This window comes from Trichechus manatus, unplaced genomic scaffold (genome assembly GCF_000243295.1).
Source record: "Trichechus manatus latirostris isolate Lorelei unplaced genomic scaffold, TriManLat1.0 scaffold00162, whole genome shotgun sequence".
Classification (NCBI taxonomy): Eukaryota; Metazoa; Chordata; class Mammalia; order Sirenia; family Trichechidae; genus Trichechus; species Trichechus manatus.
Window position 1 is genome coordinate 6234168 of NW_004444098.1, and position 10873 is coordinate 6245040.

General features: G+C 45.9%; 1 protein-coding gene and 1 non-coding gene across 2 annotated transcripts in view; one reads left to right on the forward strand and one right to left on the reverse strand.

Annotated features, from left to right (window-relative positions):
* The window catches only part of WWC3 (WWC family member 3), a 128624-nt gene that overhangs the window by 89045 nt on the left and 28706 nt on the right, over positions 1-10873 (reverse strand). The gene's annotated exons all lie outside the window — the stretch shown is intronic.
* TRNAG-CCC (transfer RNA glycine (anticodon CCC)) lies at positions 3338-3408 on the forward strand. The gene has a single exon. It is a non-coding gene; the product is annotated as a tRNA-Gly (tRNA).

Here is a 10873-nt window from a genome sequence, read left to right on the forward strand (position 1 = left end):
TACTTCTTCCAAGACAGATTTGTTCGTTCTTCTGGCAGTCCATGGTATATTCAATATTCTTCGCCAACACCATAATTCAAAGGCATCAATTCTTTGGTTTTCCTTACTCAGTGTCCAGCTTTCACATGCATACGAGGCAACTGAAAACACCATGGCTTGGGTCAGGCACACCTTACTCCTCAAAGTGACATCTTTGCTTTTGAACACTTTAAAGAGATCTTTTGCATGAGATTTGCCCAATGCAATGTGTCGTTTGATTTCTTGACTGCTGCTTCCATGGGCATTGATTGTGGATCCAAATAAAATGAAATCCTTTACAGCCAGGGATAAGAGGAATAAATGGAATATGTGGCTAACTGCCTTCATAAACAAATTCCCCCTTTGCCATGAGACCAGAAGAACTGGATGGTGCCTGGCTACCATTACTGAATGTTTTGATCAAAGATTGTATAGCAGAATCCTGATCAAAAGGGGGAAAATGTAGAACAGAATTTCAGATTTTCATGGACTCCAGACTTTCTGGATCCAGAGAGGCTGGATGAACCCCTGAAACTATTGCCCTGAGATAATCTTTAAACCTCAAACCAAAAATATCCCCTGGAGTCTTCTTAAAACCAAACAAGAGTTTAGCTTAAATAGTAAAAATGTCTGCCTTGAGCATTGTGTTTTTTTCAGAACTGTCTATATGGGATCAAACTGACAATAGCAACTCGAAAGATTAGGTAGGAACTTTAGGGGGCAGTGAGTTTATGTTAATGGAGGGGGAACAACTCAGAAAAGGAGGGTGAGAATGGATGGGGTGAGAATGGATGCACAACTCGAAGAATGTAATCAATATCACTAAATGGTACATGTAGAAACTGTTGAACAGGTGTATGTTTTGCTGTGTATATTCTCAACAAGAAGAAAATAATTACAATTTAAAAATAAATAAAAAGAAAATGTACATAGTGTCCTTGGATATTTACTTAGAACACACATATAAATTCAGCTGGCATTTGCCATCAAGTCCCAATTATGGAATTTTCGGTCAAGAATAATCACAACTAGAACTGAGGCTCATAACCACTGCAACTGGCATTTCTGTGTATTAATGTTCTGTGAGTGGCTCAATCATAGGGGATCAAGCCTTAGAATCGGTCATTCTTAAATAATATTTGGGATTTCTGTATGAAAATGTTGGCTTCCTGAGAATAAAAAAGAAAAAAATTATACATTATCAATCTTTTCATTGTCTCCAACACAAAGCTAACCGTCGCAGTTCATGGACAAATTCCCAGACTAATCTGAAGCGGAAACAGCTCTTCAAACACACTGCAAAGAAAGGAAGAGGTTCTCTTAATAGCAGTAAGTCCACAAGACAAACGACCACAGAGAATCAGACGTGGATGAACTCCTTTCCCCGAGTAGCACAAAACTGCATTTGCAGGAACCTCTGCAATAGGGGTTCACTCCAGTCTCAAAGTCTTCAATCTGAAAAACCAGAGGCACACCACTGGGTCTCGGCTGCTTCGGTATCAACAAGCTTTAACGCTCTCCTGTTTTCCTCAATCAGGTCCACATCTCACTGAGACTTTTCGAATTTACTGTGTCCCTCCTAGGAACAGTAACAATGTTATGTGTTCAACAAACCCTTGCTTCATTTGCCTCTTGGACACATGAAAAGATCACACTTCCCAGCCTCCCTGCAGTTGGGTGGGGCATTGTGACTGGGTTCCAGCCAGTGGAAAGTGGGCAGAAGGAACATACACCACTTCCAGGCCTGTCTCATAAACTTCTTGCAGGCTCCTCCATGCCCTCTCTCTTCCCTTGCCTGTTGGCCAAAAGCAGAGGATCCAGTGGAGGGCTACAAAGCCCTAGAAGTTGGGCAAGTCACACCATGGAAGGAGCCTGAGTCCCTGAATGACTATGTGGACCGAGTGTCTTGGACGCCCCTCCCCCACCCCCAAGACCCATATTGAACTGACATGAACAAGAAACCTCTATTCTGTTAAGCTACTGAGATTTTGGAGCTGTCTGTTACAGCAGTTAGCTAGCTAGCACACTTGGTAATTGGACAAAGTGGGGAAATGATTGGAAGCTGTGAAAAGTCTGAATATTTCCATCTCATTTGATGATTTGAGTGTCTTTAGAGAGTCACACCAAGTTAGCCAAATGCATACAACAGCCAAGACAATGTAAAGTCCAGTGAGCTCTGTGATGAACAAGGAGAAGGATCAGATACCATCTAAGCCACACTGCATACTATAAAAATGAATCTCTGTGTGGAGAAAGGCTTAGCACGGGTCAACTCGATTGGAAGGACGTGGTCAGTTCCCACACTGTTTTTACTAGGATTGGATGTTTAATTGGAAAGGGCTGGATAGTTTGAATTCCCCCACCATGGAGTCTTGGAAGAAAGGGGTTAGAAGGACCACTGACCATATTTCTATTTTGCAAGGCGCTTATCGCTTTGTAGCATAATTATTATTTTACATGGCTACCTCCCCTATTAGCCTGAGTTCCTTGAAAGAAAGAATGCTGTTTTCTCTAACTCACCTTTTTAAGCCAGAGCCCTAGAGCCCAACAGGCCTCCACTGAAGTGTTTGATAAATTTATCAGGCCAGTTTCAGAAACTGGTATCATATAAAAACCAGAATGGAACTAGTTAAGTCAAGAAAACACTGGAAGAGGACAGAATGGGGAAAGAAAAGGGCCTTTCAAATTCAACTGAGATCAATAAGGCCTAGATTATAAGAAAAGTAGGACTAGGAGCCCCGGGTGCTACAAGGTCATCCCTCACTTGGACAGCTCCATTTTTAGAACCACATATCCTTAGAAGGAAGAAAGGCGATTCGTCAGGCAAGCTTGATGAAATAGCCCTGAAGACCTCCCCTATCCTTTTGTTCAGATTCTCTGCTGGCCACGCCAACTTCTGATCCGTAATGTGGTTTCCTGACTTTGGGCCTGTCCACCAGGAAGGGAGTGTCCACAGCAGACAAAGAGGCAAGCAAGATCTTGGCAAGATGTTCTATACTCCAGCAAAGAAGAAACTGTCCTAAGACAAAATCAGTCCAGGAGGCATTTAGGAAGACCAGAAACCTTCCCAGGGCTCGACTTCCCTCATGATCCTAGTGGTTCTCAAATTTGTTCAGGCACTGGTGCAACGGCAGTCAGAGTACCCAAAATACACCACAAACAAGTGATTTAATAATTAAGATATCTACAGTCCCTTGGTATCCATTTTTGTTGAATCATACTGATAAGCATAGACAGCAATAACTTTTACAAACCTTATGGGAGAAACACAAAATGGAGGAAACTATACTTTAAGCACTTATTAGTGAAGATGCATGTGGCATTGGTGGTTCAGTGGTAGAATTCCCGCCTCCCATGCAGGAGACCCAGGTTCGATTCCTGGCCAATGCACCTCATGCGCAGCCACCACCCGTCTGTCAGTGGAGGCGTGCGTGTTGCTAGGATGCTGAACGTGTTTCAGTAGAGCTTCCAGACTAAGACGGACTAGGAAAAGAGGCCTGGTGATCTATTTCTGAAAATCAGTCGATGAAAAACCCGTGGATCACAAGGGTCTGATCTGTAACCCATCATGGCAGTGTTTCATTCTGTTGGACATGGGGCCACCGTGAGTCGTGGGCTGACTCAACAGCAGCTAACAACAATCAACAGTGAGGATGCACCTGGGCTAATGACTCAGCCTTGCTGTGCCTCAGTTTTCTCATCTTTACTATAGGGATGGTGAAGAGTAACACTGTGACCAATTAAAGGCTTCTGGAACTTACTACATATCCCAGAAGGGCTTGTTTTCCTTCCACATTGGTTTTTTTTTTTCCCCCTAAACACAGGGAGAATGTCATTATTATTATTCCAATTTAGCAGCATAATACTGTACAAGAGGAACAGAGTTTAAAATCCTGTGATTCAGGTGTTAGAACACAAAGTTAAGAAAGCAAACCTCAGGCCAGGCGCTCGTCTACCACCCACAGGAAACCACCCATCTGAACCAACACCACCCAGCAAGGGTCCCCTGACCTGAAAGCCACCCAGAAAAGGAATTTCTCATCAAGTCCATCCAGTGCAGAGTCTTGAGAGGATGTGAAAATACCTTCTTTACCTCCATATATATATGCTCTAGTGATACAATTTTGAGCACCATACAGACTTCAGCCTAGCTGGTCCAAAGAATTCTCTAGGGCAGCGCTGGTCACAGAAATACCATGAGCGCCACATACGTCATTCTAAATCCTCTAGTCACCACACTTAAAAAAGTTAAAACAAGTAGGTGATATTAACTTGAATAATATATTTTATTTAACCCCGTATCTCCAAACCATTATCATTTCAACTGTAATAAATATAAAAAATTATAAACGAGATACTTTACATTCTTTAGTTTGGAAGGAAGTCTTTGAAAGGCGGGGTGTGTTTTATTTACACTTTCAGCCCCATCCATCATCCCATACGGCTATGGCTACTGCAGTACATGGCACAGTTCTGGGGTCTCATCTGGGTGTGTCGTTGTTTGATTCTACGAACGATCACTGCCAAAGCCACCTAGCAGAGTGAGACCAGTTAAGAAATGTCTGGCCTGAGGAACCGTCCTCTACAAGCCCTCGGTGGGATTTTGAAAGAACCAGGCTTCCAAGGCCACAAAACCTCGTGGGGGAACTGTTAACACCCCCACCCCCGCTGCAGGAACTGCCATCCCCAAATTTGGATTCTTCTTCCTTTTGCCACGCTCCCCGCCCACCCTCTTCCTGTTCAGACCTTGACCTTCTTTCCAAGATGTTGTCCACATTCCTCCTGTCCAGTCCCGGCCCATCCCAGCAGGAAGTAAGAAGCTTTCTTTTCTGTGGCCAGCCTCAGCACTTTCTCCTGCGGCATTCACTAAAACTACAAGGGGAACGCGGTTATTTGTTCGTGTGGCATCTGCCCTAGTGTTTGTTCCTTCAGGGCAAGAACGCCATCTCATCCAACTCTGCCCTGACCCCACAGAGCTACGTGCCCCACGAGGTGCTCCACTGCACAGCCGGAGTGCATCCACCTCCGTTGGCCCACGAAGAATGGCACCTGCCACCCAGACACAGGTCTCCAGCGGCTAGGGAGCCTTTTGTACACAGGGCTGGTCCCGACCGAGGAGGCTGGTGGGCAGGTGTGCGGGTTTGGGCTAGAGCACCTGGACGAGCAGGAGATAGGCACCGGCTGCCTGTGAGGTGCCGGATGCAGCTCTTTCTCCTCAGGAGCTGGTGGAACAGGTGCTTTGGATCGGTTACCAATGCCATCAGAAACAGGGGCTTGTCACCTAGGAATGGCATCCTGGCTGTGCAGTGCTAAGGGAAGGGAGCCAGGGCAGGCTAGGGGCCCCAGCTGGAGACCCCGAGTCAGCTCCGGGCCTCCCTTGTGCAGCTGTCTTGCAAACCCCTATCCCATCCCACATACATGCAAATTAGCCCCCAAGACCCAGCCCCTCCCCATGGGTCCTCCTCACTGGCTCCAGGCCTGGCTGAGGGGCCAGCAGGAGGAACTCCGGCCACTGCAGTTCATTCATCCCGAGGGGAAGGGGGGACATGACAACGCCAAGGAGAGTCTGCCTTCTGAAACATGCCTTTTCCAAGAACCAAAAAAGCGGGCGTTTCAAAATATAGACAGACAGAAGGCAGACCAGTGGTCATCAGGGGCTAGAGTGGGACAGGGAACGTTGGGGAGCAATGGAAATGCTCTAAAAGTGAATTGTGGTGAAGGCTGCACAATTGTATACTACAATTCATCAACCTGTACATTTTATCAATGTGTGCAGAACTTTACGGTATGTAAATTATACCTCAATAAAGCTGTTTAAAAATATATATACACATACTGAAACTCTACTAAGTACTTCATTCACAGTGGGAAGAAACAGTTTCAGGATTCCAAATCATATGAGATACTTGAGAGAAGAAAAAAAAATTAGAGGACGTGGGTGCTATTGCTACCTTCACTGCTATCTCGCTCACATAAAGCTGTTAGATGCATTCCACCAACCATATGTCAGGTTGTCCTACTGTGGTGGCTTGTGTGTTGCTATGATGTTGAAAGTTATGCCACCAGTATTTCAAATACCAGCAGGGTCACCCATGGTGGACAGGTTTCAGCAGAGCTTGCAGACTAAGACTAGGAAGAAAGGCCTGGCCTTTCCAAAAATCAGTCAATGAAAACCCTGTGGGTCACAACAGAACATTGTCTGGTACAGTGCTGGAAAATGAGTCCCCTAGGTTGAAGGCACTCAGAAGACACAGTGGCCGCCACAATGGACTTGAACAGACCAACGATCATGAAGACAGTGCGGGACCGGGCAACATTTCGTTCTGTTGTACGTGGGGTCGCCATGAGTCAGTGGACTCGACAGGAACTAACAACAACAACATACTACAGTCACAACCCATTAGTAAGCAGTGAAATCGACTAAGCTGATCCCTCAATCTTCTTTTTAAATAGAAAATACTGGAGCAGACTGCACCTCGTAAGAGCAGGCGGTAAGTGCTATACCACGAAGCTCTTGTTTGGGCTGTGCGGGTGATGTAAAAGAGCTTCCTTACTTTGGTAACAAGCAGCAGGACTCGGAAGGTAATGCCCAGGTCACATCTATACATTCATGCATCCCATCACACAGCACAAAAGAGCTTAGTACTCAGGGCTGCCGAGTGCGATCAACTAACTGAGTGGCCGACCCGCCAGCCCCACAGTAAAGCTAGGCATTGCGCTCAGCCAAACAGGGAGCATCTCATTTAACTGTCACACAACTTTACATAGAAGGAAACCGCATTCAGGGACACATGTGTAAGAAGTGGCAAAATCAGGACGCGGGTGCCAGCAGTCAAGACTCTGATGCCTCTACTCTTAATCATAGCTCCCTCCACTTCCCCACTGCACAAGCAAAAATGAAAAGGCCCGAGATCTGAATCTGTGAGGACCCGCCACCCCTGAGAAAAACATTAGAAATAAAGATGCTCTGTTACTGCTGAAAGAATGAGCATAATAAACACCATACTCCACTTACAAACTGTTGCGATCTTCCATACCTTCCTGACAGGTTTATAGATGACTAGTCTGGTGAGGATACAGCTAGGAAACTTACCATCCAGCTTTTTACTTTCACTATTATTGCCAAAGCGCTACATGAAGGTCTTAACACAGTCCGTTAAAAATCAAAATTAAATTCCTAGTTATAACATTTCGGTTCCTGATTTACCACTAAATATAACAGACAGGAAAGAATATTTAAAAATTAAAAAGGGAGGTTTTAAGGAAGGATTTGGAAATGAAAAAAAAGAAAAAGAAACAAATAGTAACAATTGACGGAAAAAGTAAATTGGACTGGAATGGGAGAGGGAAACCACACTGGCCCAGGAGAGAGAAGAGGCGGGATGATAACATTCTTTAGAAATGGCAGCCCAAAGGGAGGTGCAGCCTACGCCCATGGAGCCCGCGGGACCACTCTCGACTGTCCATTCAGACGTCGAGAGACACACAGCGGTCCTCTGGGTCCTGTCCTCTCGACTTCAGCTTCCCAAACACTGCCAAGTTCAAGCTCTCCCCTTTCTATTGTGGTTCAGTTGTAGAGAGTCCTCCACAGGCTTCTAAGAGAAAGAGCAAACGGACTTTATCTCCCATCCAAAATGTTTGGCAACAATTACCAGGTGCCACTGAGTCGACTCCAACTCATGGCAACCCATGTGTTTCAGAGTAAAACTGTGCTCCTGTGAGTTTTTAATGGGCTGATTTTGGGGAAGCAGATCGCCAGGCCTTTCTTCCGAGGCACCTCTGGATGGACTCGAACTTCCAACCTTTCGGTTAGCATCTTTGCATATATCACCAGCTGAACCCAGGAACAAATGCACAGGGGACAAATGTCAAAACATCTAAAACATTCAGTCACCCAGAAAACATTCATGAACTAAATACAGCCAGGAAAGCAAAGGGTGCAGGGAAGAGAAAATTCTCAGTGACAGTAGTTCTTTGTAGGTCTTGGAGCTCCTTGACAATCTGAGACAAACTATCCATCTCCTCCTTAGAAAATGCTGCCTCAGACAGACGTCAAATGTTGCCGGTCCAGGAGCTCCAGTTTCAGGAGTGCCCAGGGGAAGGACCATCCAGGTAAACGCCCACAGCTCAGGGTGGCAAGTGCTGGTTTCAGCAGCAGTGGGTTCAAGGCCCCAGAGGAACACCACAGAAGCTTCTAGCCTGCCTGGGGAGGGCAGAGGAGGAGGGGAGGATGCTTGAGCAGAGATGGGCCAGTCCCAGATGGCCTGGAGACCTGCCCTCGCCCAGTCCTGGAGGGGAGGACGGGCGTGACCAAAGCGGAAGGGCGTGGGCCATCTGATCAAGAACCAAGATGTGCCAGTGGCGTGCAGGTGGCGTGAAGCCACCAAGGAATGCAAAGCTGGGCGTGCCATCATCAGATTTGCTTTTTTTGAAAAATCCCTCTGGCTGCAGAGGAAGTGAAGAGCAGAGAGAGAGAGCTGAGGGGTTGGCGAGAGGGCCGCCACTGACCAAGCGTAGGCGGGACGCAACGAGGTCTGAACTAGTGCTGGGCGAGTGAGCAGCGACCAGGACCAGTTCCTCGGCATCCCTAGGAATACACTCCCCAAGACCCTGACTGAGAGGGAGGTGACACACAGCATCTCAGGTGCATACTTATCGAAATAGTACCAGGAATGTAAGTGTCCACTTTGAACCATTTCAGCTCATTTCTAGTCCCCTGAGAGTGCCCCTTCTAAGTGATGTCAGAAGGCAGTGACTGTGAGCTCTTCTGCAGTGTTCATTCTGGGTGCACCCACTCCTATACCACTGGGCGCTCACACTACTCTCTAAGGAAGCAGGAGGCGGGTCACCTGGTGCCTTGACCACAGCCTCCCTGGCAGGGGTGCACACTGGTGTGGGAATAGTTAGCAGGCAGGACCCAGGACTGCCTGTAATGGAGGAAGTCACCCAAAAATAATGGCCACTGATACAGGGACTCTGTCACTGTGCCCAATATTGAGTCACAGAATCATTAAAAAGTCTTCAGAGCAGGGGGATGGGCAAGGACATTTCATTCAAAACAGCTGAGGACAGAGCCCTCCGCAGCCCACAGCCGGCTCAGGGCAAGCCTCCTGCTGCCCATGCTGCCAGCCCCGCATGATGCCCAGGAGCTCCTTGCTGACAGTATCTTGTTGGTGTTGTTGTTGCCAGTTGCCATCGAGGTGATTCTGACTCACAGCGACCCCATGTATGCAGAAGTAGAACTGCTCCACAGGGTTTTCAAGGCTGTATGTGACCTTTCAGAAACAGATCGCCAGGCCTGTCTTCCAAGGTATCTCTGGGTGGGTTTGAACCACCAACCTTTCAGCTAGTAGTTGAGCACTTTACTGTCTGCGTCACTTGGGGACTCCAAAGTTATCTTAGAAAGACTCTATTCAACTCGTTTTAATAAAAAGAAAATTGAGGTCAAAGAGGGTAAGGGGTTTGCCCAAAAGCATGGGCTACTGGCTCACTGAACCCAGGGTTTCCCTCCCCAGTTCATGCTTTTACAAAAAACACTTCCCTTCTCCTCAAAGCAAATTATACACCCAGAAATAGACCCACACGAATACGCCCAACTGATTTCTGGCAAAGGTGCAAAAGCAATTCAGTGGAGGCAGGGATTGTTTTGCAAGAAATGGTGCTGGAGCAACTGGAGATCCATAGGCCAAACAATGAACGCTGACCTAAATCTCACACCTCATACAAAAATAACTCAAAATGGATCACGGACTTAAATGTAAAACGCAAAACTAGAAAACTTTTAAACAAGAACACAGGAGAAAATCTGCAGGATTGACAGCTAGGCAAAGCATCCTTAAACTTGACACCAAAAGCACGATGATAAATTGGGCATTATAGGCATTTAGATTTTTTTGCTCTATAAAAGACCCTGTGAAGAGGATGAAAAGCTACAGACGAGGAGAATTTACTTGCAAACCACTTCCAACAGAGGACTAGTGTGGAGAAAATATAAAGAATTCTCAAAACTCAATGATAAAAAACAAAAACGAACAATCCAACTGGAAAATGGGCAAAATATAGGAAGAGGCATTTTACCGAACAGGATATACAGACCACAAATAAGCACATTTAAAGATGTTCAATATCATTAGCTATTGTTGTTGTTGTCAGGTGCCATCGAGTTGACTTTCGCTCATAGAGACCCCATGTGACAGAGTAGGACTGTCCCATATAGTTTTCTAGGCTATAATCTTTATAGATAGGAGCACTGGTAGCATAGTGGTTAAAGCAATTGACTGCTAACCAAAAGGTTGGCGGTTTAAAACCACCAGCAGCTCTGTGGGAGACAGATGTGGTAGTCTGCTTCCATAGAGATTTATAGCCTTGGAAACCCTATGGGATCACTATGTATTGGGAATGGGAATCTTTACGGCAGCAGATCGCCAGGTCTTTCTCCCGTGGAGGCGCTGGGTGGGTTTAAACTGGCAACCTTTTGGTTAAAAGCCGACCACACTTAACCATTGCGCCACCACACTTAACCATTGCGCCACCACCATTAGGGAGATGCAAATTAAAACCACAATGAGACATCACTATACATCAGAATGGCTAAAATAAAAAGTAATGACAACACCAAATGCTGGCAAGAATGAGGTGAAACTGGATCACTCATCCATTGCTGGTGGAATATAAAGCAGTACATCCATTCCAGAAAAGTGGTGGTTTCTTATGAAACTGAACACGCAACTACCATATGATCCAGCAATTGTAGTCTTGAGCATTTGTCCCATAGAAATGAAGACTTATGTTCATACAAAAACCGGTACATGATTGTTCTTACTGGCTTTACTTCTTTTTTTTTTTTTTTTTCTTT